The 27767-nt window shown below is 39.8% G+C and overlaps 1 protein-coding gene across 5 annotated transcripts in view; it reads left to right on the top strand.

Annotated features, from left to right (window-relative positions):
• Positions 1–8072: 8072 nt before the first annotated feature.
• Positions 8073–27767, top strand: part of palm3 (paralemmin 3) — a 34643-nt gene continuing 14948 nt past the window's right edge. For 3 of the 5 annotated variants that reach the window (XM_078280884.1, XM_078280837.1, XM_078280857.1), the window contains exon 1: positions 8120–8556. The gene's annotated coding sequence lies outside the window, so the exon portion shown is untranslated. The other 2 variants (XM_078280874.1, XM_078280865.1) reach the window with 2 other exon arrangements.

Below are 27767 nucleotides of genomic sequence, written 5' to 3'. Positions count from 1 at the left end.
GCCCCATCACTTTAACTCACACTCTGCAGGTGTGTGGATTTCAGGAGCATCTCTTTCATGACGGTTGATGCCTTTAGATATGCCTCTCTGGTTTTATAGAGTGATGTACGTGATCAAATTAATCAGGTGGCATCATACATTAAAAGAATGTAACGAGTGAGAGGACTTGTCAGTCAAGGGCGAAACGGGGTAGGTGCAGTAAGACTGAAAATAGAGCAAGTACACAGAGGTGAGCATGTGTAGCCTGCAAATAGTTAGACACACAAACACACATGCACGCACGCACGCACACACACACACACACACACACACACACACACACACACACACACACAAACACACACACATACACACACACACACACACACACACAAACATGCAGGACATTGTCCTCTGTTAACTTTCTTTTTTAGAAACTCCTTTCCCAGTATCCCTTTAGTACATCCAATGCAGTAAGTATTGTGCCCTATATTATGTAGTGAGGTGTAATGTAAAGGTGTGCAGGTTTGGCTTGGGAATTTGGCATGTGGCATCTGACTTTCGTGCAGGAGACCAGAGCTTGTCTCCAGTCATAGATCAGCAATTAACAACACAATCTGTCCAACACAATCAAAGTGTTTTAGTTGCAGAACCCTAACGGGTAGCGCGAGCTGTACTTCCAATGAGACAACCAGTAGGGGGACCGAAGCGGGAAAAGTTACATAGTGTTGCTTTAACCCTAAAGTGGCTATAATCAATATTTCCATGTCAAAATTGGATTACGTGACTGCTTGTACTTTTTGTTGGCTTGTTTGTTTTTTCCAGCCCACAACTGTTAAGTTTTGGTTCACTCCCACCATTATCATCTGTTGTTTTCAGCAAATAAAAAAAATTAAAATACCACGCTACGTGCACAGCATCCAAAACTGCAGACAGACAAACTAGCTGGTGAACAAAAGCTTTGTGTCTGCTGGATGTGTTAAATAGGCAACTGTTATCAAGTTCACCATATCAACTTAAAATGTTAGTTCTGTGTCACTTGTTTTCATTGTCCCCAAAAGGCACAAACATTTGTTTCTGTAGCTTGTTTAAGTTATCTAACCCCAACCATAACCACACCTCTTAAATTGCAATTGCCACGATTTTTCTCTAATCTTAACCATACCATAGTTGCTATATGCAGGTATTGCATAAGTGAGAATTTCATAAACGTTGCCATTGGACGTAAAAAAAAACAAAGGTTAGCATTGAATATAATCTGGAGTCTTGTAAAATCAAAGTCCAGTTTCCAATATTGACATAATTGACTGGTCAAATGGTTGCAGCCCTCCTTTATATGTACACAACCATGCACAAACAAGTAAGCCTTCACATTAGGTATTTTCACACTCACTTACTGTATATGGCACTAGGGTGGCTGAGTGGTAAGACAAACTGACCTTCAGCTCGTTTCGACAAGCATCTGTCCTGTTAATGGTTTTCATGAAATATTTGCTCACAAGCTGTTTGTTGAAAAATCTAGCAACCCACATGGAACCTCACATTGTAAACCTCTGATCACGTCCTCTTTTTACATTTGTATTGTATGCACACAAACACAAACTCACGGACACCAATGGTGCTGTTTCTACAGTATGCTACAAAAGCACATACAAGCAAACAAAGAGCAGTGTTTAGAAGGTGCTGGTACTCGTATGAATGAACACACAGGGACAAAAGCACATGCATGCAGTATTGTAAGGAAAGGTTGCTATACTGACAAATACCATCCCCCCACAAACACACTCACACCCACCCATACGCACGCACGCACACACACACACACACACACACACACACACACACACACACACACACACACACACACACACACAGTTTTGCCATATTGTTTAGGCGATGCTGTGTGATATAAGCCTGTGTGCTCCCACTATCTGGCTGTTCATGTGAAGACTCTCTCTTGGAGAATCAGAAGTAGGCCGAGTCAGTGGATGTGCTCATTTCATACACTATCGCTGTGGATCAGAGCCAAGGACATTCTGGTTTCAAATTGCCATGCTGGGGAATTTCAGCCATAAAGAATTAATCAGAGTTTTTGCTAAATGGGATATATAACGAAGATACAGCACAGGTCAGCTAAGCTGTAATTCATATGACTAAAACACTGACCATCTGAAGACGCTGTTATGATAGTACTTCAGGCGTTCCTACCCTAAATTTGAACAAATTAAAAAAGCAATTAATGTTGATAAAATGAGCCTGAATTATATTAAAGTATAAATTAAAAAACGAGTAAGTTATAATAAAATATACATAAAAATAGCTTGACCTAGTTGTATTTCATGGAGCTATAGAGTAGTTGAATGGTGCCTTTGGCCTGTCCTTGTTGTCACTCATGAACAAAACATTTTATCTTTCCCATTCCAGGGTCAACATAGGTATTATGTGACATTATGTAATACAGGACACTTCAAGGAATTGTTTTGGTGTGAACAGTATAAAGGCAAAAATTATCTGTTTGTACCTAACTACACTCACAAAACTACTAACAGTATAACACAATTCACACAAGGAATACAACATAGCCTACTGAAAAAAAACACAGCTGGAACGGAAATCTTGCATCCTGGCAAACCCAGATGAATGTGTTGTGTATTTAAGTTTGACTGATTAAATTAAAAAAGAACACGCCACAAAACCCTACCTTAAGAATTCGACATACGTTTACCCAGTAGCTTGAAGGCACTGAAAAGGTTTAGGGCTCACTCCTTCACATAGGACAACCGCAGCAACTTGGATTATAATGGATCCCCACATGACCCTATATCACAAAAGGGAAAAAATTATCAAAGGAAGCCGTTTTTCAAACCACACCTGTAGCATAATCCACTACTTCATAACCTCTGTATTTTCCAGTCACTCATATTTTCATTAAATAAATTAAATATGCCAAAACACAGATACATATGCACAGATTTAAGTCAACTGTCAATTTGAAAATATGTTTAATCCAGCTATAAACAGATACAAATAATTAGGGCGGGGCAATATGACGACATAAAAATGTCTAACTTATATATTTTTAATATAATTTCTATTGCGGTGTTAAAAAAAAAAACAGCAGCCAAACTGTGTTATGAAAATATTTAGGTCATTTGGAACACTTTTTTTTAGATTAACCATTTTAATTTTTCCTCTAACATGCTGAATTGGATGAAGTCCTATCTTGCAGATAGGGTTCAGTGTGTTAGGATGGGTAGTGAAACATCACCCTTTATGATCAATGAGATGGGTGTGCCCCAGGGTTCAATCTTAGGACCTCTCTTGTTTAGCTTATACATAAATGACTTGCCATCAAATTGTACAGGGTGTGAAGTACAGATGTATGCAGATGATACTATAATATACGTCCATGCAAAAAACTAAAAAGAAGCAGCTTTTAAACTTAACACAGCAATGGCAAATGTAACTACATGGCTTGAAAATTCTCACCTGTGTCTAACTGTAAAGAAAACTGTTTGCATGTTCTTTACAAAGACACACTCCACATCTGACTGTGATCACAAAGTCTATGTGTCTGGTAAGAATATTCAAGTTGTCTCTCATGTCAAATATCTCGGTATCATCCTTGACTCCTCCTTGTCTTTCAAAAAACAAGTGAAAAAAGTAATGTGAATAACTAAATACAATCTAGCCAATTTTAAGTATATAAGAAGCTGCCTAACAACAAAGCAAAATTTGGATTCAATGATCATCCCCCATCTACTATATTGTATGACAAGCTGGACGCAAGCAAAAGATACAACCCTTAAGCCTGTTCTCTCTCTGTATAAACAGGCCCTCAAAGTGCTAGACAGAAAACACAATACTTATCACCATTGTAAAATTCTTAACAAATATGCCATCCTTAGTTGGGAAAATCTAATCAAATACAATGACACCTGCCTAATGTTCAAGATCCTGAATGGCAAAGCTCCTCCACCACTCAATACTTTTATTAAGCAAAAAAATTCTAACAATAGAACCACTAGGTCTGTTCTGAAAGGGGACTGTGTAACCCCTTACAGGTCCAGCTCCTTTAGTCAACTTTGTTGGTCTAAAATCATCTGGCCAAAGGACTACAGTTGAAAATTAGCCGGCTGGCTAACACTGGCACATTTACAGACATGTTGATTAATGTGTGTTGTCCTTTATAAAATAAAAAATAATAATAATAATAATTTTAGCAGCAGTATTTAATTCACACAGGAATAAACATAAATAGGCTTTACCATGTGGTTATTTCATATGGACAATTTATTTATTGAATTACAAGAAAACTGCTATATCGTTTGCGATATATATTGTTATCGATATATGAAATGATCTCATGATGATGATAGAAGATTTTGGCCATATCGTTCAGCCCTACACTCAATAACTAATATCCTCTCTAATGTTTTATCGTCCTCTAAAGTGTTATATTTTTTAGCTTTCGGACATTAATTCCTAATCTTCCATGAAAATAAATGGATGGTGAACTAGCAGTGCTTGTTATTGCAGTTATGTTTTTAAAATGGGTAAGATTGTTAGAATTGTATCCAGAATTCACCTCTGAATACACACAAGAGTGCCCCCCCAAAAGCACTGGATTATTAGAAAAGTAGGGCAATCGTTTTCATTTTAATATTTTGAAATCCTTAATCTGAGTTGAAAGGGATTTTACACTTTTGAGGCACAGCTTTCATTCAGAGAAGTGTTTTTCATTACATGTAAGTAGTGTTTTTTAGTGCCATATTCTGGTTAGACTTTTATTCATGAGATATACAGTATAATAATAATAATAATAATAATAATAATAATAATAATGTTTATTTGATATAGCACCTTTTACAGACAAAGTCACAAAGTGCTTCACATGATAAACATTTGTAAAAATACAGTAAGATCCAACAGAAAATAAGCAAGGAAAAAATAATTGAAAGACCAATGAAAATCATTTTCAATCATAGGAAGGGCGTTCCATAGGTTTGGAGCCACCGCTTCAAAGGAACGTTGACCTTTAGTTTTTAAGCGAGTGCGTGTGACCACCAGTTATCCCTGGTTAGAAGACCTGAGGAACGTGTTAGTAGTGTACGGATGGAGCAGGTCCGAGATATAAACAGGTGCCTGACCATGTAAAGCTTTATAAGTCAGAACAAGAACTTTAAATTGGATCCTGAACTTGAACGGAAGCCAATGTAATGAGTATAAAATTGGAGTGATGTGCGACATCCTGCTGGAACTGCGCTTAAAGGAACACGCGACTTATTGGGACTTTAGCTTATTCACCGTATCCCCCAGAGTTAGATAAGTCCATACATACCCTTCTCATCTCCGTGCGTGTCGTAACATATTTTCAGAAGGTGAAGCACTGCTACTTCTGCTACTTGGGCGGAGTGATTAGCACTGCGTGCAAATCACTCCGCCCAAGTAGCAGAAGCAGCAATGCTTCGCCTTCTGAGAATATAGTTCCCAGTTTGTATACGGTAAGAAGATGGCTGTGTCTCATGTGACCTTGTTATTTGTACACGCTGTGACTATACAAATCACAACATGTAAATAGGAAAATGTTGGCGTTATATTGTCACTTATTGGGAGCAGTAGGCTAGATGGAGCCGGTTACCTCCAGGATCTGTGCTAAGCGAGGCTAGCGGTGGGGGCGTCAGACAGAGTTACGACACGCACGGAGATGAGAAGGGTATGTATGGCCTTATCTAACTCTGGGGGATACGGTGAATAAGCTAAATTCCCAATAAGTCGGCATGTTCCTTTAAAAGGAACCCCGACTAGTACGACATGTTGGCTTTATAAGATTAACGTAGGCGTCAGCTATAAAAAGGTGGTACAAAAACACTCCAAATGTTTTGTTTTTTGTTAAAAAAATGCAGAAAATCCGTTCCCTCGTAGGCCGCCATGGTTATTTACGTCTCAATGCATTCTGGGGTAGTGACGTGTTTCTTGCAGGTGCTCAAGGCCATTTATGTTATCAGAAATGATTTTGATGAAATGAGGCATCTGTGCAAAAGAGGTAATGTTTGCATGGGAACCTGTTGAACTCAACAGAAACCGCTCTTCTTAGAGTGTCCAACGATTTATTAATGTCCTCTGACATGGGTGAATGCTCGGTTTTGGTGCTGCTGGACCTTAGTGCAGCTTTTCATACAGTGGATCACAACATCTAGCTTGAAAGACTTAAAAGGAACCCCGACTAGTACAACATGTTGGCCTTATAAGATTAATGTGGGTGTCAGCTATAAAAAGGTGGTACAAAAACACTCCAAATGTTTTGTTTTTTGTTAAAAAAATGCAGAAAATCCGTTCCCTCGTAGGCCGCCATGGTTATTTACCTCTCAATGCATTCTGGGGTCGTGACGTGTATAGGTTTGACCCCAGCGTACCGGCTATTGACAGTACAGTAACAGCGAGATGAACATGTATGCCGTTCAGCTTTTTCAGTTTGAACCTGAGCGCACCGTAGGCTTAAATCAGGAGAATAACACGGAAGATGGTAGGCCTACTCAAGAGTTACATGAAAATGAAGACTATCAGAGAGTTGAGGAAGCGAGAGTGGGGCAAAACCGATGGTGTCTGTGCGGCAACTGCTTGCCAATGCCAAGCGAGAACGAGAGTGTTTGCTGTATAAAGCTCCACTTTTTTAGGCTAAGTAGGCCTATAGATCAGACTTAGATCGTATTGTCAGTATAAATAATTTCATAATCATCTACCGCCGTCGTTTGCTTTATGAGAATATATAATAAAATGCTATAACAAGATTCTTTGATTATATTTACAGATACTTCGTGTATCACAGCACATGAAAACTTTAACACAGTTTGCCTCAATCGAGATGTGTTATGGGCTGCCCTTGTCAGCCTCCATCAAATTTATATAAAAATGACACGCCAGTGTATAAGTGTCTTATATTAAGGTGTTATTTTAAGGTTTTAGGATTTTCAATCCACCGTCAGCTTAATGTCATTAGCTATCTGTTGGCTACGGTACAGCTTGAAGTTCTGTGTTGGGCTGTTTGAGTGAGCCAAGCTAGCGGAGGAGCTACGTGTCACAGTCGCACACACCACATTCAAAGTTTTTAGCAAGTTTGCTAACTAGCTTTAGCTAGCTAGGGGTTCGGAGCTAGTAATCCTACGGTCAAACTGAAAAGGCTGAACAGCAGACGTGTTCATCTCGCTGTTACTGTACTGTCAATAGCCGGTACATTGGGGTACAACCTATACACGTCACTACCCCAGAATGCATTGAGACGTAAATAACCATGGTGGCCTACGAGGAAATGGATTTTCATTATTTTTTACAAAAACCAAAACATTTGGAGTGTTTTTGTACCACCTTTTTATAGCTGACACCCACATTAATCTTATAAGGCCAACATGTTGTACTAGTCGGGGTTCCTTTTAAGTCTTTCAAGCTAGATGTTGTGATCCACTGTATCAAAAGCTGCACTAAGGTCCAGCAGCACCAAAAAACCGAGCATTCACCCATGTCAGAGGACATTAATAAATCGTTGGACACTCTAAGAGCGGTTTCTGTTGAGTTCAACAGGTTCCCATGCAAACATTACCTCTTTTGCACAGATGCCTCATTTCATCAAAATCACTTCTGATAACATAAATGGCCTTGAGCACCTGCAAGAAACAGACCACATGGTGAGGCTGATTAAATTTAATTTTTTAAGGTTGAGTAGTTGCATCCAAACATGCACTGAATGTCGATCTATCAATAAAAATAAAATATATAAACATTATTAAAATGTACACAAGACTATGCTATTGAATAATCATGTTGACACTTAAATGAACTACTCAAATTAAAACAAAAAATAAGTTAATTTGTATAGCTTACTTTGTTGTAGGAGCCAAAAATAAAAGTCAGTATCACAGTGACTTTGAAATGTCTCTCTACATAATGGGTTTCAATCACCAGATGGCATGTCATATTGGTCGTTAAGGAAAAACAGAAAGCATCGATCATCGACATTCGAGTAAAAACTTGTTATCTGCTCTGCAGTCATTCAGAGAGACAACAACAGGAAACATGAGGCTGCTGCTGCTGCTGCTGTTGTCTGGAGGGCTGGCCTCACGGTAATAACTGGAGTCAGGTAACCAGCGGACAGACAGACTCTCTTTTCCTCCACGCAGACGGGTTTACACACGAAGGGAGGTGGTGTGAGAGCCGCTTGCCGGAACGGTTTCACTTATTTATTTGTATTAATGCCGCGACCTAGCTTCTCTTTAAAATAAACTTTACTCTACTGTAAAAGTTTGATTAACTTAACAACGCGTCGTCCGGTGTTCATGTCCACGAGCGTAACATTGTTATAGGAGTCAGCTCAGCGCAGAGGCTACTCAGGTGTTCAACTTCACGGAGAAGTTTGTGTCGTATTTTAGCTTTCTTGCTAACTAATTACTAATTACGCTAACGTTAGAAGCAAGACTCTCTCCGTCTTTTTTGTCGTGTCCAATATCTCCAGTTTTCTACTTGGTTTCGTTTTCCTCCTTCTGCTTATTGGACTTAAAATATCAAGTGGCCAAGTTTGAACAGGTAAGTGTAGCCGTTCTTCGGCCAACATTTTTCTGCATGAATTTTAACACGTTTGGTGGAGCCTACGGGGTCGGTTGGCACCTTTTGAAACGGAGCCAGTAGGTGGAAATGAGCCCAGCCAGTGTTGGACAGCCCCAGCAGCTGTTGACTTGTCTGACCTCTGTTAAGCATTGCAAACCAAAGAGTCATGTATTGATTAAAAACCCTTTGAAATATCACGTGGCAGTTCAAACGTCACAAGGGATGTTTTCTGACACTCTTTGGCTTCTTTAATGCTGACCTTAACTTCACTAAAAAAGTACATTTTGCACTTGGTACAAGGAAAAACTTTCATTGTGCACAGTTGTGAGTTTACAATGACCATCTTATCATATTTATTGTAGTTTTTATATGCCATGGGGTGTGTACAGTAGCACACCTTACATTTCTTTCAGCATAAGTGTAAGACTAGCTGTGGCTCTTTTCTGCAAGTATTTTCGTCAGTTTTATGAGTAATTAAGTCCAAAAGCCTCAAGTCTACAGGGCATTTACAGCAGTTTTATGATGCAGTGGTTAAGATAGTGGGGCAATCTTTTGACACTTTCCTAGCTGCTGTTGCAGCTGCACCTCCCTACCAACACACAAATACAAAACATGCACCATGCAGTCAAGATGTCAAATTCTGCACATCAGATTAACCTCACATTTTTTGTCTGACTTGCATATGTATGACTCACCTATTTTATGGCAAAAGACACCACTGTTTCATCACTTTTAACCACAGCTATGCTGTGCTATAGCTTAAAAATTTCATTTCTGCCTTACAAGCCATCAAACAAATTATGCTTAACGTGCAGCTGAATATACTGATTTACAAGCAGAGATCCCAGCAGGAGATGCTGACACGGCTCTTCTTCTGTCAGGCTGAAGAACTGAGGGCCTTGGGGCCATATCAGGGGGGATGTTACTCACCTCTGGCTTAATTTGACTTTCAGGAGACAGTTACTTTCTTGAGGGTTTGTTAACAAGCATATTTATGCTTGAGGGTTCAAAGAAAAGCTACACATAAAGGATTACTGCACAGGTTACATAAATATATAAATGTCACAGCAGCCAAAGAAGCAAACTGATTACAGATCAGCACTGCTGTTTTATGACTATATAATAATAATAATATGAATAAATAGGATAATCACTGACCTGGGATAATGAATAGCCTATATGACATATGGAATAAACTTCAGTTAGTGTCAACCTCAGACAAGCACTCCTGTTCTAAAACACTGGATGTATAAAAACAATGTGTATAGCCACAACAGCTGTGCAGATATGCTGTAAATGATATCAGTGTTACCATTAGGGCTGTCCCATCTTAGTCGATTAGTTGACTTATTGCTCGTTTTGATCTTAGTTGACTAAGATTTCTTTAGTCGATCAGTCAGGTTGTATGCTTTTTTCATGTTGAATGACTTATTTCCAAGAATCATCTGAGCACATCTCTGGTAAACACAAAGCCCCTCCCCCCACAAGGGAGAATGAATGTGTGTGCATGAGCAGTGATTGACACGCAGTTAGACAGTAGTTCATGTAGTTCTACTCAAACATATGGTCAGTTTCAGCAAATATGACAGAGTTAGTTTTATAAGTCTTACCTACTGCACCTTTAAAGTCCTTTGCATGATTCTTTGTGGAGAAACTCGGTTTTACAGATCTGTTATTTTAAATCAACTCATTTATTACGTATGAGTGTTAGTTGACTAATCATTTCTTCAGTCGAGGACAGCCCTAGTCACTGTAAGTGATCAGTTCAGCTATGTAGTGACTGCACAGGGTTTTGATACATCCATTTGACGTCCACATGTCACTAGTTTTGTCATGCCATTATTTCTGTAGTGGAAATGATATTCAACCCTGCCTTGCTGCACCACTCCACTGAGTGTTGTGGTGACTGTTCATGTCTTGTATTCTTGTACACTGACACTTTTTAGTAGAGATGGTCCGATACCATTTTTTGCTTCCCAATACTGATTCCGATACCTGAACTTGCGTATCGGCCGATACCGAGTACCGATCCGATACTAGTGTGTCATATATTTTATTATGTTATAAGAACTGTATACTATCCCTGTATGGATGTGATATGATTTATATCTTTGTTGTCAGTCTGGCTCAGGTTAAACTCTTTGTGAAACATGAATGCCACAGAACGTTCTTTTATTATCCAGTTTGACAGTCGGTTATAACGGAAAAAGAACATAAACTATTTTAACGTATTTTTTCTTTAGGGCTTTATTACATGGTATCGGATCGGTGCATAAACTCCCATACTTCCCGATACCAGCGTTTTAGGCGGTATCGGAGCATCTCTACTTTTTAGTCTTACTCATAAAGCTCACTGCTGTCTTCTGTGAGTTAGGCAGCAGATCGGTCTACCCCAGTCTTTCAACTTTAAAATAATCAACATTATTTGTAACATATGAAATTTGTTTTCAAATTCAAGTATTTGGCTGTGGTACTGAAATATTTGTGACATTTTTGCTTTCATTAAAAATTAGAGCCCGACCAATATTAGCTCATTACAGATATATCGTATCAGCCGATAAATGACCAGCAATTGAAGTACAGAAATGCCAAATATGAGATGTTTTGCCCACCAGGAAGTAGTGACTCGTTTCTCTTTCAACAAATGTCTTGCCCATTTGCAGTTGTTTAAAAAAAATACTAATTTAAGGCAACATTGTCAAAAATGTTTATTTATGTTATGGGTTGTGTAAAGAAATATATTATTATCAGGTTTTTATTTTTTTATTTTATTTTTTTTTTACGCAGTATCTGCGTCAAAAATCCTGTTATCGGTCGGTAACCCAGAGCTTGTTGAGGTCATAACTCTCTTGTGCAACAATCAAATAAGATATTCCTTGTGTAACGAACACTGTTGTTGCTTTGTGCAAAAAGTCAAATTCAGAGTGATTTTCTTGTCTGATCTGCTGGCCTGTTTGTTGCTGTTCAGTGGAAATGTTTTCCTTTGACGCATGTAAAATACAGCACAGAGCCCGGGCCGATGTGCCAGTCACTTGCAAAGCAATTTTGGTTTTGAATCTGCCGAAATCTACTCAAATGTGCAAAGAGGAAGATATATGGGTAGAGTGGGTGAGATAGCTGTTAAAGACAGACAAAAGGGCAGGAGAAACTGTGTGGTCGTCTGCACCACCAATCAGCAGAGAGGGTAGAGAGTAGGAGACAGACTAGTTGGACTTTAACAAGGTGGAGGGAGATTAAAAATCAACAAGATAAAGAGGAGGAGACAAAAGAGTAGCTGGGAGAGATGGAATCCACCACTTCTTTACTTGGCAAACTGGTGATGGATGGATTTTTAGCAGGAGGGAAATTCCTCACTGCCACATTGCCCCCAGCATTTCTATCTGTCCATTCTTAGTTGAAGTTGTTATGCATTTTCACATCTCTTTTTTCACTTTTAACATTGTTCAGCATTGTCATCAGAAACACACTCAACTGTGAGCGTTGGTACATTTCCATGTTTCAACCAAGCTGTTTACATGGGTTAAGAATAGTGCTGTCAAACGATATTTAATCACGATTAATCGCATTAATGTCATAGTTAACTCGCACATTTGTATCTATTCTAAATGTCCCTAGATTTCTTTTTGTCACATTATTTTTTTTTTCTCATTTTAATGCTCTTATCAACCCGGAAAAGTGGATCGGCTTGCTTTGTGCTTTTGTCGCCTGGCTTTGACGAGGGGGCGGAGAATTCACATCAGCTGTGTGCTTGGCCATCAAGTGGTATTTCACACTGGACGTGCTGCGATGATAGCTCAGTTCACAAGGACAAAACACACAGATCACTTTGGTCTTGTCAATGGAACCATTTGGCAACTTTTTAAAAGTAAAATTTCCATTCAGAATCTTATTGGCATCCATTTCGGCGTCTCACGCTCGCCGTCCACTCAAAACGTAACGTTAGCCTACTACTCTTTGGCCGGCTCGCAAGCCCAAACAAGTGTGTGCGGCGTGCCTGTTGTTTTGTTTCCGTTCTAGCTAGATCCGGTGTGGTGTTGTAGTTTTTCTAACGTTACTAGTTGTTGTAACAGCATGTGAAAAAAACGACAAAGTTTGCTATGCCAAACAGAACGTTAATCTCGCGATAAAAAATTTACGCCGTTAAAATGGGTTTGCGTCATGCCGTTAATAACGCGTTTAACTGACAGCACTAGTTAAGAAGCATAGCCTGACTAATGATGCCACGTGAACATGACAGTACTCTTGACTGTCTGTGTCTGTGCTTCAGGCTGTTATTATTATGGCTGTTATTATTATGGCTATACAAGAGATTAGACTCAGACACCAGGTGAACAAAGATGGTTCACCTGGAAACAAGAGATCAGGAAGACACTGGCCGCAAGGTTATTTTTTTAGTGGTAGAGAAATGGAACAATGGAAGTAATAATTATATATAATAATTTGTTCTCAGTGGATCAACTTTGGCACAAAAATGCTATGAAAACTCACAATAGTCATGGTTCGATGTGTATACAGTACAGTACATAGGACTACATTATGTAGCATGCTTTTTGTTAATGCAGCTAACAGTGGAATAATCTGCAACACTGTTATGCTTCTTCCAACTATGACTTTGCTCTGGTTAATGTTACGATGAGATGCTATTTATACTGGAGTTTCTATCTGAAAGTGCTACTCCATCAATTTAGTATTGCACTTGTGAAGAGAGAAATTCAAAAAGAAAGTCAAAATGTACTAGAGGCAGAGATATCTTGGCAGAGATTATTTTAATTTAATTTACCTACGTATGTTAAAATAAGTCAACATTGACTTTTGGTTTCACACGGGACACGAACAGTGGTCTCCTGGGTGAAAGTCCTGGGTGTGTTTTAGAAACACATTTGTAATACGTCAAAAGCAAACGTAATTTGGGACAAAATGCGTTCCCCTCGAAACGTAATTGTGAATGCAGTAAGGGATTATAATTTTTAGGGGACAGGGCTGCACTTTTACGTCACCAGCGTTATTTTCTCAGACTTGAGAAAGCTTCTTTATTTGACTGCGTAGTACTCGCAGTGATGAGTGTAAGAATATTGCAGTCTGTGTTAGCGACATGTGCGATGGGTTATTTTTTTTTGGGGGGGAGAAATATTGAAGTTGAGACATAAATTGCTCCCCAGTGAACTCATCTGACCCACAGCATGTTTCTGCATTATGTCACTATGTCAGTCCTAGCATACCTAAGATACCAGCCACTCCCCAACATTCAAGTGAGAACTATAGTCACAGACTCGTCCTTTTGTCTGTCCTCTTTTCCTTCTTGTGTTTTGTTTAGGCACAGGAGGCGGTTTTCAGAGACGCCGCTCTTTAAATCATTCTGCTTGTGTTTGTCTGTGTGTGGTATTCCTTTTCATCTGCAATAATCTGTTGACTCAAAGCCTACATAATCCTGGCCAACAGTTTGTGAGAGAAGTAGGAGGATAGAAAAAAAAAAAACATTTTCCATCTCCAGTTTACTTATGTCTGTTATACACAGTACACATGCCCTTCTTTTGACACCGGCAACAATGTATTAATCAAGCAGACAAGGATAAGACAGTTAAGTAATGTGTTGTGGTTGTGAAGGTAATGGTCTAAGGAGATAACTTGAGCTCTGTCTGACAGCACAATATTTTAGCTTCTCAGCTTCCCAGCGTTCACCTTTTTTCATGAAAGTCTAAGATTGCAGTCTCCATTAAGGAAGCTTTACCCTGCACTTCAGTGGCTTGTGAATATGAATGAAGACAACATACTGTAAATAATGCACCCTCAAGACGCCACTAGGTTTGGGTACCGTTTGGATTTCAGCAGTGATTGTAGAGTGCATGCCGAGAATAGCGCAGACACGCGCTTCACACCCCAAGCGGGCACGTGCGCCACTCGGCAGAAAACGGAGAAAGAAAAAAGAGTCTGCCGCTGTCCGGAGCGACAGAGGGAAAATATTTCAGTCGGAACCGAAATGAGGAACCGGGTTTCGGTACCCAACCCTAGATGCCACACAAAAACAAATACACATGGCTGTGGTTACTAGGTTACAGTGTCTGGTTAGCTGTAGAGGTTCTGTACACAGTAGCCAACAATTACCTGAATGATGCTTGTTTACTGAAATGTGGGTATGTATTTTAAATGTTGGCAAAGTGTGTGTGTGTGTGTGTGTGTGTCTTTGTCTTTGTGGTGGAAGTGTTGTCACAATTTAGCTATGCCAACAAGCTGTCTAATGTTACACGTTCTTCCAAAGCTGCAGCTAATTTGTGATATTGTTGTCTTGTCAGTTAAATGGTAAAAAAAAAAAATCGCTGCCAATTCACAACTAATTTGGAAGAAGTTAATTTTGTGTGTGTGGTTTTTGTAGCTGTGGTTTTGTTCTGAGTCCTGGTGGAAATGCACGCCACATGTACAGTATAAACATTTTTTTTCATCATCAGAGGCATTATTTTTCTCTGGTGTTCGGTTAAACAAAAAATTCCAACTCTTGTTTTTATTAAGATTTAAAATAGATAGAAAAATCGGAAAGTTGCGTTACAAAATAAAGGCACAACCTTAGTTATATCAAAGAAAAAATGGGAAACAGAGAAGTGGATGAGGGAAGAAGTAAGAGAGAGAAATGGAAAAAGTCAAGAGCACAGGAAGAGGGGAAACCTGAAAATAATGTAAATCTAATTGCATACCAAGTATCTTAATAAAACCTTTGTGAATATAAAAAGATCATCAGGTCTGTTGAAATGGAATATAACACGGTTGGAAATTGCCAACGAGATACCAGTTAACTAAGTTCCAAGTGAGATATTAAACAGAGAGGGCAGCAGTTGAGATTCTTTCCACATCTTTGAGCTTGGTAGGGCAGATGCTTTATTTTAATAAAATATCAAACAGTTAGGAGGTTTTACATTCTCATTTATATGGTAACAACAAGCCTGGGCTTGCTACCGAAGGAAGAGATATCTTAACATTGAGCTACAGTAATCCCAAAGGTGAAGTCAAATCAATGCACAGCTGAGATTGGGTCTGATCCTGTTTACATTAGGCCGCTATGAATGGGATTTTGATCATGTCTCTTAAATCAATACTCTACGGAGCCCCTATGGGGACATGAGCAAAAAAAAAATCTAAAGTTTAGTTTCATGTGCGCACGTGAAACCTTTTCATGTGCGCCCATCAAAGTTTCACGAGAGCACATGAAAGTTTTGTGTGAGCACATGAAAATAAACTTTAGATTTGTTTTCACGTGCGCCGCTTTGAAACCCATTTTGCGCTGTTATGAACAGTGCCAGTGCCACAGTCAGCAGCACTGCAGTAAAGAACTCCGGTTAGAAAGGATGGCGGCTAAAGATGGAGTTTATATAGAAGCCAAAAGGCTTCAATTTGTCATAAGAGTTTACTAGGGTGACCAGACATCCCGAAAAATTCGGGACAGTCCCGAAATCCAAGCAGTTATCCCGAATCCTGAAAATTAGAGCAAAGTCTCAAGAGCAGACTCTCGAGGAGTTATAGTCGAATAGAACATTAGTCGCGAATTTTGATAACATGCATTGCTATTTTTCATTCATTCATGTTGAAATGGAGGCTCAGGCTGGTGTCCCGGGATCCACGTAGCTAAAAAGCAAAAACGTCTGTGCAGGTACCGGGAGGACTGGGTAGGGAAATACCCCTGGATTACTGCAGTTTTACGTGATGCAAACAAAGCGTTTTGCAATGTATGTAGGAAGTCGTTTGGTAGTTCATGCTTATAATGAAGACCTAGATTAAAATATAGTGCAACTAACTCCTGTACTGTAGCCATTTCTTTAGCTGTCACTGTCATGGCCCAGGCTACATCAATATACGGCTTTCATGTGCTCACACAAAAGTTGTGCATGCTCACACGAAACTTTCAGGCGCGCACATGAAAAGGTTTTGCGTGCGCACATGAAAGTTTCGTGTGAGCACATGAAACTAAACTCTAGATTTTTTTTTTTTTTGCTCATGTCCGCTTAGTAATACTTAGTAATACTCCTCAATCAATGCTGAAATAAACATTTTCTACATTTATGTTTCACAAATCATTTGGTGAATTCTTCCTACATCGCCTTTACAACTGGAATCTCAGAAATGGTGAACAGTTGTGGGTTGAAAGACAAGTGTATTGCCTCTATAATTTCTTCAGTGACGGGCTGGAATTCAGTTTGTTTGTAGGAAAGTTAAACATTAGGTGGCCCGACTAAACATTAGGAAGGTGACTGAGCACTCTTGCATCACAGATTGACACAAACTCTATAGCTCGACGTTGCAAGGTCTTATTAGCTGGTAGTAAATGACCTACAGATGTGTTTGTAATGTACTGTGTTGTCCTGATGTGGTTTGATTCTGATTTAGGCTGCACTGTGTTTTAGCAGATATGGGTGTATTTGTGACTGAGCTGCGAGGCCCAGAGGCACACAGGCCTTCAGGCTTTTGACTCCATGACAATAGCGAAAATGAACCGAGACTGGATTACACCAGTTCTGCATTCCTCTCCAAACCGGCTTCACACACACACACACACACACACACACACACACACACACACACACGCGCACACACACACATCCTGTGTACACAGACAGACAAATCACCGAAGCAAGCCAATACATGTCACACTTTCTGAAAGTGCAAAGAGAAAAAATACTAACTGCATGTGTGGACATGGGGAATCACAAAACTCATTAGTTAAAAAAAAACAGTTCTATCAAAAGTGGGCCAAATCATTGAAAAGTATCTGTTATGGCACGTGAGTAATAACACAACAACTCCTAAGCCAATCTGCATTCACAGTATTGTCCAACAAGGCATTTTTTAATTGACTGCTGTTTAAGCCAGATCCAATTCACACCCTTTGTTTATTGTAAGCCATTGCACTGTGGGAACCCGTCAAAACCTGTTTTCCATTAACACAGTTGAACCCCTTCCTCGTGCACAGCATGGTGAGTGATTAAACCACAAAGCAGCACGGACGAATAACCTGCAGCCAGCAGTTTCAATGAAGACCGACACTGACAGAGTGCGTCACTAAGCAGAGGAGGCAGAGCCACTTTGGGTTTAAAAAAAGGTCGCTTTGCTGTTTTTTTCAGTGGCATTTTGCAGGTGCACTATGTGCTGCTGTAACAACCACGTTTGCTTTTTTTCATGAAAGGGATCTGTTGGATCCTTCGGGTCATATCAGCTCAATTATTTTCATTATCCATTAATATGTTGATTATTTTAGTCTTGTTTGGTGCATTGTGTAGCATATAAAAATGTTAAGATAGCTCAACATGGATGGAAAGTAGTGCTCTGTTTATTTAAATGTGAAAGTGCAATTCAAATATTTAGTCCCTAAAATCAATGAATAATCTTGATCTCAATATTGATGAAAATAATCGTGATTATCAATTTGCCCATAATCGTGCAGCCCTAATGTGAGATACTGACGAAATGGAGACATATACACCTTACACATATTGTAAGGTGTCTCGGTGTGAACGTGATGTTAGTCTTTGAGCTGGCTTTTGGTGGAGATGCGGGCAGAATGTTTATGCTGTGTCGCAGGACTTGTCAGAACAGGTGTCTCAAACTCTGATCCCCTTCTTCCCACCGGTTCCATTAGTTCATTCACTCTCTTTTTTTTTTTGTTTTAACCTCTGGTTCATTGCAGGATCTTCCATTTATATGATGATTTTTATTTTCTCACTTCATGGCTTGTCAGCTGTAAGGCAGGTGAGGCATGTTATGAGTATCTCTGTCTTGTGTCAGTACAGGTTCTTGCACTGGGTTTTGTTTGAACAGAGACTCTGAAAGTCTACAGTGGTGACCTTTTACTTCCTTATCCGTTTGTTTTTTCTCTCCCCATCCAATTACATCGCCATTTGATGCCATCACACAGAGACTTGACTTATTTCAAACTGTCTGAGATTCCCTAAAATTACACGTACGCTGCTTGAGACATTGTATGTACAGCATATGTCATGCATGACACTGGCACTGTTTACTGAAGTCAAATACATTGTAAAAAGGCTATATTGATGTCAAGTTAGTGGCTTAGGGCAACTTTGCCCTCAGTCATGCTGTCTATGTTTCCAGTGAAGCGTCAACTAGCCTGTAATCTTCACTCCTTTGCAAAGCATAAATCACACACATACTCTACATTCCAAGTCAGGCTTAAAAATTGTGTATCCCCTCTTATCATAAACGCTAATATGTGCCTCAACCGCCTGTGCACAATGTTCGACATAAAGCTCTAGATATAAGAGTTCATGAATGCCAAAACATTGAGAGCACGGTGATTCAGTATGTCTTGCAGCATAAGGACCCTTTGTCTCCTGCTTTTAAGAGCGGCAGTACACCACCACTTTACTAATACTATCATGTTTGTACATTTAATCCCCCACGTCTGGTCGTTATGTTATAATGTAAATATGTGCAAGACAAAAATTTGGTTGAACAATAAAATGTCATATAAAATGTAGTGTTATATGTAATTATTTTTTGTTGTTTTTTGTTTGAAATAATCTGTTAACACGGTGAGTATTTTTACATCCAGTCAAATAATCCCTTTAGGAGAGCAACTTCAGTGATCACAAAGCTGATGTAATTTAACTGATTGACATGTCAAAAATTGAGCCATTCTAGGAAATGCATACACTTAGACCAATTCAGCAATGTGACTTCTTCATAGTCGGATTGAATAGATAATCTTGTATGTTATTCATACTCTGTGAGCCAAGATGACTCATACAGGGTGCATAGCACGTTATTCTTCAGCTTCACCAGGCATATGTATGTTCCGGATGACCATGTTAATCTCTGTAGCCCTCTGCTGATTTGATGGTTGGATGACAAGGTTTCACAAAGGCTTCACCATGCTGTCACTTTTGATCTGAGGCTTAGTGCAATGGCTGCGGGACTGATTTTCTCACCCCAAATCCTTCCAGACATAATATTCTAAATGTGTGCAGCAGATGGTGATTTTGACATGGCTAGTGATCAGAATCTTGCCCATATTGGGAACCACGCAGAGGACAATATCAAGCTGTAGGCAGCCATAAACAATATTTAACTTTACGTCAACCATCTGTGTTTGGCTAATGAAATAATGGATGACAGCATAGAATATGTCAGTGGGCACAGTAAGACAAACCTAGTGGATAGAAGGTAACCATATTAAGTCTTTTTTGGGGGGTAATTTTACACCTAACCTTTTTGGTTTGGTTCTTTTTGGCTAGTCAGAAAACTGTCAGTCAAACACTTTGTAATTGCATGCAACATGAACAGATTATTTCTACTGTTTACTTGGTGATCATCGCAACAAAAGCTAAAATAATTATTGTAGAGATGTACAATCCTGTCCCAAAGTATTAGAAAATCCTGAGCAGTGGTTTGGCATCTGAATTGCCTCCAAAGTCGGTGATCTCTTACCCAAATTGGACTTCATGTATCATATGTCATGTTTCACTGGTACATGTACCTGAAGTATCACTCCCCCACCCAAGCAGCCCCTTGCATTTCCAGACATGAATCCATGTAGCGGTAATGATGCAGATAACTGTCCAATGAATGCATACATCAATTTCACACCACCTGGTTTAGTCAGTCAGCGTGAACACACAATGGACCAGAACTAAAAGGAAAGAAATGGACCAAACTGCAGGTGTGAAAGCAACCCAACGACCTTAATAGTTACACTTAGAAACATCCACGTCACATTACTTTCTAGATCAGTCCAAACAGAGATCAGAAGTGTTCTTTTACGCACTATAGGATACTGTAGGCAGAGCCAGGGTAAGACCAGCCTACCTCCTGCTGAACAGAGAGATTCTATTGTAGTGGATGTGTGTGTGGTATCTCACAGAACCCCACTGACCCCCCCCCCCCCCCCAAAATCCTTTTTTATGGCTGTCTAACGTAGAGACAAAATGAAAGCAAAGGAATTTGCTCCTTTGAGACGCTATTGTTTCATCATAGTCTCTCCTCTCTCAACACGATTTAGTCAAATTGTCAGCACGTTAAACTTGCTTTAGTCTGAACACCGCAACCTGTTGGAAGATTTCTTTTGATATTCCATTACAGCCTTTGATGCTCTCGAGCGCATGTGTCCCGTTATGATAATTTGTGCAAGCTTACTGTACATATCTGCACATTTACTACCCTGATAAATATGGGATTGGTAGATTAATGTAATATTTTCATGCTTTGAAGTGCACACATTACTTGAACCTAGGTTAGACTCATCATGTCTGTGAAGGGCAGAAATGATAAATAACTGATATATGTTGTTGATTTTGGTAATCCCCAACACACTCCAAAACCGCCTACACTTAGCTCTGTGACGTAGGAGTTGCACACATATCACACATTAACCTTCCATCTTTCAATGATACACACACACACACACACACACACACACACACACACACACACACACACACACACACACACACAGCAGTGTAATGCATAGTTTTCATTCCTGCGACCTGGACTGTCAATCAGAGGAACTTGGCTGTATGCTGTTGCAGCAGCACCATCCAAGCTCCACAAATTACACACACACACACACACACACACACACACACACACACACACACTTTGAGTGCCTTGTCTCCAAAGAAAAGTTCTATCTAGGAATTTGTTTTACAAATGTGCATCCTCTTCTGTTGTCAGACTCATCCTGAGCGATGGCCAGTGACGACAGCAGAGAATGCGCAAGTTCAGAGATCAGGGTTGTTGCGATTGCATGAACGGTCTCTAATCGTCTGGAGGACGGCGATGTTTGTACTCTTCCTGTTCCCAAACACACATGGGTGGAAGGATATTTTTAATTTGCAGTGGCCTTGGAATTCTCTCTCTCTCTCTCTCTCTCTCTCTCTCTCTCTCTCTCTCTCTCTCTCTCAGGCCTGAAACTGTCCTTCCGTCAGTTCAGCTCTTATCTTGTTCAGTTCACTCTTTTCAGTTCTGCAGTTTACATCTTACACTGTAGTACTGTACTCTAATCCCAAAGAGTTGAAAAGACAGTAATGTTGAATAGAAGCAGGATAATAGGACATGTAGAAGCAGCACTGTAAACGAGTATCTAGCAGATGAACTGCAGTTCAACGTAAAGATGATTCCAGTGGCATCACTAATACTGGTATTAGAAATTAATAAAACTATTAAAGTTTGTACTAGGGATGTAACAATATACTCAACTCACGACTCAATACGATTCACGATTTTAAGTTCACGATACGATTTTCTCATGATTTTTAATGGAATGAAATGACTGAAAAATATTCCTTTATAAAAACTGTGCAAAACAGCATTATGTGTCCTCTTATCAGAAGTGCAACTGCAATAGTATTTTATCTTAAATAACAAAAAAACAAAAAATAAGTTAAACATTAAAAATATAGGCTATTGCAACATTTACTGCTAAGGCCATATGGTTAAATTTAAAGGATTTATTTAAAATGTAAAAACAACAACTTGTAACAACTTTTTTCATCAGTCATTTGCTGTTAAGTGACAAAAAGAAGAAATCCTAGATGGCAGAAGGGTATTTTACAACAACATTGAACGCAACACAAGCTTACAGAGCTGGACCCAAACGCAACACTAAGGCTACATTTACACTGCCTGTGTCGGCCGTCCGACGTCCTGCAAAAACGCAGGTCTTTCCATTCATTTTGAATGGGGGTAGTGCATTTAGGCTGCGGCACAATGCATCGTTATGTCCCTAGTTAGTACTCAAATGCGCTTACATCACTGTATGTGATTTAGAGCATACAATCTAATACTCCCACTCTCTTTCTCTCCTCGGTCTTCACTACAGTCGTCTCCAACCTCCATCCCCCAATCTCTCCAAGAAATGGAGCAGAAACTTCAAAGTGCAGAGAAGCAGGGTGGCCAGCGGTCTAACAACAGTGTAATTTCATCATTACACAAAAACAAAATGTCACTGGGTGGCCTTTTAATGACTCCCTCCGCCTCCTCCCCCAACCCCTTTTAGACCGAAAGCTTTCAGCAACTGGGTGTACGCTGTGTGTTCAGGGGCCATTATTTACAGAATCAGCCAATTCAGAAGACTGTTGCACTTTGATCTTTCTACATACCTTCCTGACATTAAATGCAGCATATACTGTATGATAGTAAACCCCAATATCTTGGGGTTTTGGATAGGGGTGGAACAGTACACAGAAGTCACAGTTCGGTTCATACCTCGGTTCAGACATCACGGTTTGGTACAATGGAGGGAAAAGCAAAACAAAAATGCAGAAGGCAATTTTTTTTTATTGTGTCTGTACCACCTAGTGTCATACAGTCTCTCCCCTGAGCTAGCTGCAACAGCCTGAAGTATGTAATGTAAGATGTAAACAGTAAACAATAAGTACCCCACATCATCTACAGACTCCATATGTAACAAAAAAAGACAATCAGCTATAAAACTGCAAATGCAGCATCTCTTATTTATGAAAGTGTAAATTACATAGAATAATAACAAACGAAATTCTACTTAGACGAGACCTTCCCCCACAAAAGATAAAAGAAAGTATTCTTGCTATTAAGTGCGACAGGCATACCTTTCTAGTTTCCACTCTGCCGCGACCTCCTGTAGCTTCTCAGCTAGGTGAGTGTTTGTGTGCGGCTCATACAGGGGCCGCGTCTGTAGAACTGATGCTTTCAGTTCCCACTTAGTCAATAAAATGCGCAGTCACCGTGAGATAGCTTTCCGTAGCACGCGAAGTCCAACCATCAGTCATTAGAGAAACGGAGGGTGCAGCTGACAGCTCGTGCTCCATCAACGTCCGTGTTTGGTTGTATATGGAAGGGACTAGTTCGCCTCATGTGTGGACGGGATGGCATGTTGTAACGAGGTTTGAGTACATGATTCAAATACTTGAAGCCAGGTTCCTCTACGAGTGAATATGGGCTGATTGAAGATGACATGTAAATTCCGATTTTTTTTTGGCCCTATTTGTATGTGTATCTAATGGTTGGTTAAGCACTGTAGGGAGGAAAAGTTGGACCGTTTTTTTTTTGTCTCGTTCCAGTGATTGGCACATCCGGGTGATGGCGTTGGATATGTGTGCATGTTGGATGTATTTCCACTCACATGCCCAACAACTGCAGATCAACGCCGACACCGTCCTCGTCTTATCCACCACTCTCTCGCCTGTACTACTGTAACTGACTGGGATCTTAAAGAGGCCGGCGGGTCCTCCTAACTGTTGCCACCACTCGCATAGGCTAGGCTACTCGTCCTTAGTGCTGCTAGCTCTGACTCACTCACTGGACCGTCGACCTGTAGGCGGAGCTCGGGAGCTTCAGAACAGGGGGGGGTTACAGATTAGGTGTCCCTAAAGAAACGCATATTTAACAGTAGTTCCGCATTACATGAATTAATTTGCACGCAAGTTTTATTTATTTTTATACCATGTATTCTCTGTGTAAATTCATGTACCGAACCGAGACGCCCGTACCGTTTCGGTTCAATACGAATACATGTACCGTTCCACCCCTGGTTTTGGACTGAATCAAACCGGCAATTTGAATACATCTCCTTGGATTGACGGAAATTAAAACATTGTCACTTTCTGACATTTTATGGACAAAATAAGCAACTGATTAATCAAGGAGATAATCTGCAGATTGATCTTGCATTCATGACATAATGACTGCTCTGTTAAAGATTCTCCATCAGTTTGGCAAGCAGTGCCTGGATTGAAAGATTCTTCTGTGCCGTAGACTAGAGCCTCATGACCGAAAGGTCACTTTCATGTTCCACTGCAGCCCATGTCTATCCCTGTGAAGTCAAAGTCAACAATCCTGCAGTTTTACCTTTCTAATAAGTGCATCCATAACTATGTTAGAGTGGAGTATCGAATTTGGATATAAGCTAGTCCATGATTCCATAGTGTCACATATCGTGAAATGGGATTTGACTTCCTGAAACGTGCTTTTCATAGACAATTTATCTACATTTCATCTGGCATAGCTCCTGTATCTGATGTTACATTGGACATGCCAGTTAATACAGAGCAACAGGAGGCTTGTAGGTTTTAAGTGCAACCACCTAACATTGTACCTCTCCCACAGTCTTTTCACCAAAATTACATGCTAATGCCTTGTTTTTTATTTTGCTCAGTTTGAAAATAAGTAATACTTTTCGTTACATGCACTGTAATTTGAATTTATTTGAACATCAACATAGTTTGTGGAGAAGGTCTGCTGATCTTTTTATTTAAAAATGACATCAAAAAAGACTGCAGCCACTTGCCTTGTTAGAGTAGTATAGCTTAAAATGTTCATTCTTATATGCACTCAGTTGTTCGCAGTCTGTGAATGTCTCAGAGAACTCCAAGATCAGTGAGCTGTGATACTAACTGATTCTTATAGTTTTTCATTCCAGACACCCCACTGTTCTTCCATCTGTTCACACAGAGCTAATGTCACTACACCAGCACTCGGCATACAGACTTCATGGCACCCCACTAGGCAAATATACATTGTTATATAAACATGCACATATACACTGAAGGCAAATATACATTCTTTTGCACCAGGGCTGGAGGAATATTTCATGCTGAAAGTTTGCAGGAAGACTGAGAGGCAGCTGGACTTAGGAAATTCCTGGACCTTCCTATACTGTTGAGCTCCCGGAATTTTAAATAGGACTGCAAAATCTGATTATTTTCAGGTCATCCATCTGTTATTTTTGATTGACCATAATAGAGCTGTGATAGTTGTTGGATTAATCAAATAAATGAATGACAGAACATTGATTGGTAGCTGTTTTGATAATTAATTGTTTACATAATTTTTATGCTAAAATGCCAAGGATTCCCTAGTTCCAGCTTCTTAAAGGGAAACTACCAATTTTATACATCAAAGTCTGTTTACAGGTGTAGAGAAGTGTATAAAGCTTTTTGTGGTTGCACATAGTTCCTCAAGTGATGTCACCTGAGTCTGAGTCGGTTGAAGCTGAAGAATAGTTTGAAGTATTTTGGAGTTAGAAAGAAGTGAGCTTACCAGAACGTAACCCAGTCCTCATCTTTACTTAAAACAGCACCTAGAAGCTACATTAGCTGCTACTAGCTACTAACACACCTAAATCTCTGACCAAACTGTCGGCAGTTAGTTTCATCGTGGCTAATGTACACTAGGTGGCATATGTTGACAAAGATGAAGAATGCATGGAATAAAACAAACAAAACATATTTGTATAGATCTGGTTCCACTGCAACAATGGACTCTTGAATAGAACAGAGACCATGTTAATAGTAAAACCTGTGCTGTTTATAACTAGTGAAAAATGTTGATTGACAAATCTATAGGTTAACTAATCATTGTAGCACTAATATACAATGTGCTTGTCTCTTCCCTCTGGACTGCCATTCCTCCTGCCTCTGCTTTAAAATGTCTTTGGCCATAGCACCTTCAGTCCATTGTGTGACTAAGGGCCCTATCTTGCACCCGGTGCAGCGCGGCACAAAGCCCAACGCAAGTGTCTTTGCTAATTTAAGAAAATCCGCCATCATTATAGCAATGCGCCAAGTTACAAACGCGCCTGGCTTTTAAAGGAAATGGGAGATGACACTGGTTTATTGCATGTTACGCCGAACACACCTAATGAAGACACTAAGTACAACCCTTTTGAACCATGCGCCCGGCGCACGGACCCTTTTTTCCGCTGTCAAACAACTTGCTCAACTGTATGTTGGACATAAAGTATTGCCTTGAAAACCCAAAAACACGTTTTTAATGGAAGTGAAGCTGATTTTAGTCATCTAGGTTCGTGGCCATGTGCCATATTGGTGTTTTACTGTTGCTGTTTGGTTCTGATACGAGATATAGCTGAGATATTGGATGTACACTAGTGTGCATTAACAGAGGCAAGGGTGCAGGAAACCAGTCCCACATCACATTTGTTGGTTGCTTGTTCATTCACAAGAGGGTTGTGGGAGTTCCCTGATCTGAAGATATGCATTTTTAGACGCTCGCTCTCTCTTTCATGTCCTCTTATCTCTCTGCCTTCAACATTACATTATTTCTGTTCATTTCCCTCTGCCCTCCACTTTGTTCTCTCTCACCCTCTGTTAGGGGTGGGAATCGATTGGCACCTCACGATTCGATTCCAATTCAGAGGCCAACGATTGGATTCTAAACTGATTATCGATGCATCCATTATCCCATCCTCTTTCAGTCACTCTGTTTTCTGATTTGTAGTTGTCTGGAGACTTTTAAATAAAAAACAACAAATGTTTTTTAATCGATTATTAACTTTTCAGAATCGATAATCGAATCGTTCTAGAGAGAATCGCGATGCATCTAAGAATCGATTCTTTTTCCCACCCCTACCCTCTGTACAGTATTCACTGTCTCTTTCTCTGACTCCTCACTAGTCTCTCCTGTTATAGTATATACTAGGGCTGCAGCTATCGATTATTTTAGTAATCTAGTATTGTACCGATTATTTCTTCGTTAATCAAGTAATCGGATAAGAAATACTTTTGCTTTGTAGTAAACAGCAATAGTAAATGTACAAAAGAGAGGTTTCCTTTTTTTAGAAAAAGCAAAAAATGTATTGCCTAAATTTCATACAATAACAGGGATAGATGCTAATATTTTTAAGCACTGGCCGTATAGGCCACCAAGCCCTCTTATTCTTTTCTCTTTCTTTCCCTCTCTGTCTCCTCATCTTGTCCTGTATCTCTTCCCAAAGCAGAGCTTTGACTGACGTAGTCTTTTTCTTTCTTTCTTCTGTCTCAGTGAAGAAAGTAAACGCAGGGTCAACTGATATGTAAATGTTACCGGCCTCTGCTAGGATAATCTTGCAGTGAAATTACAAATATATAGGGGTACATTATTTTAACATGAACTTCAACCCTTTACACAAACTTTGTTGGAAGTGTATCAGTTTGCCATTGGATGGATGGAATGAATGTTAGCTGGCATCATGATGGATTCTCACTGTTCAACGTAGTGTGACCGCACAGGAGCTAGTTGTCAGATGAGTGGATGAAAGGCATTGAACTACAAGCAGTCCACAAGTAAAATTCTCTAGTTACCTGTATGATGCTTCCCATGGATTGGGCTGCCTGTCCAGTTTCCTCCATTATCAAAGAACCACCGTGTTGATTAAAGTTTTTGTAGTAACGACAAGATCATCCACTTCACCACCCACTCACTCACACACACAAGCAATG

Source organism: Sander vitreus, chromosome 2 (genome assembly GCF_031162955.1).
Source record: "Sander vitreus isolate 19-12246 chromosome 2, sanVit1, whole genome shotgun sequence".
Taxonomy (NCBI): domain Eukaryota; kingdom Metazoa; phylum Chordata; class Actinopteri; order Perciformes; family Percidae; genus Sander; species Sander vitreus.
The sequence above is the reverse complement of the archived record's forward strand: the minus strand, read 5'-3'. Positions and strand labels throughout refer to the sequence as shown.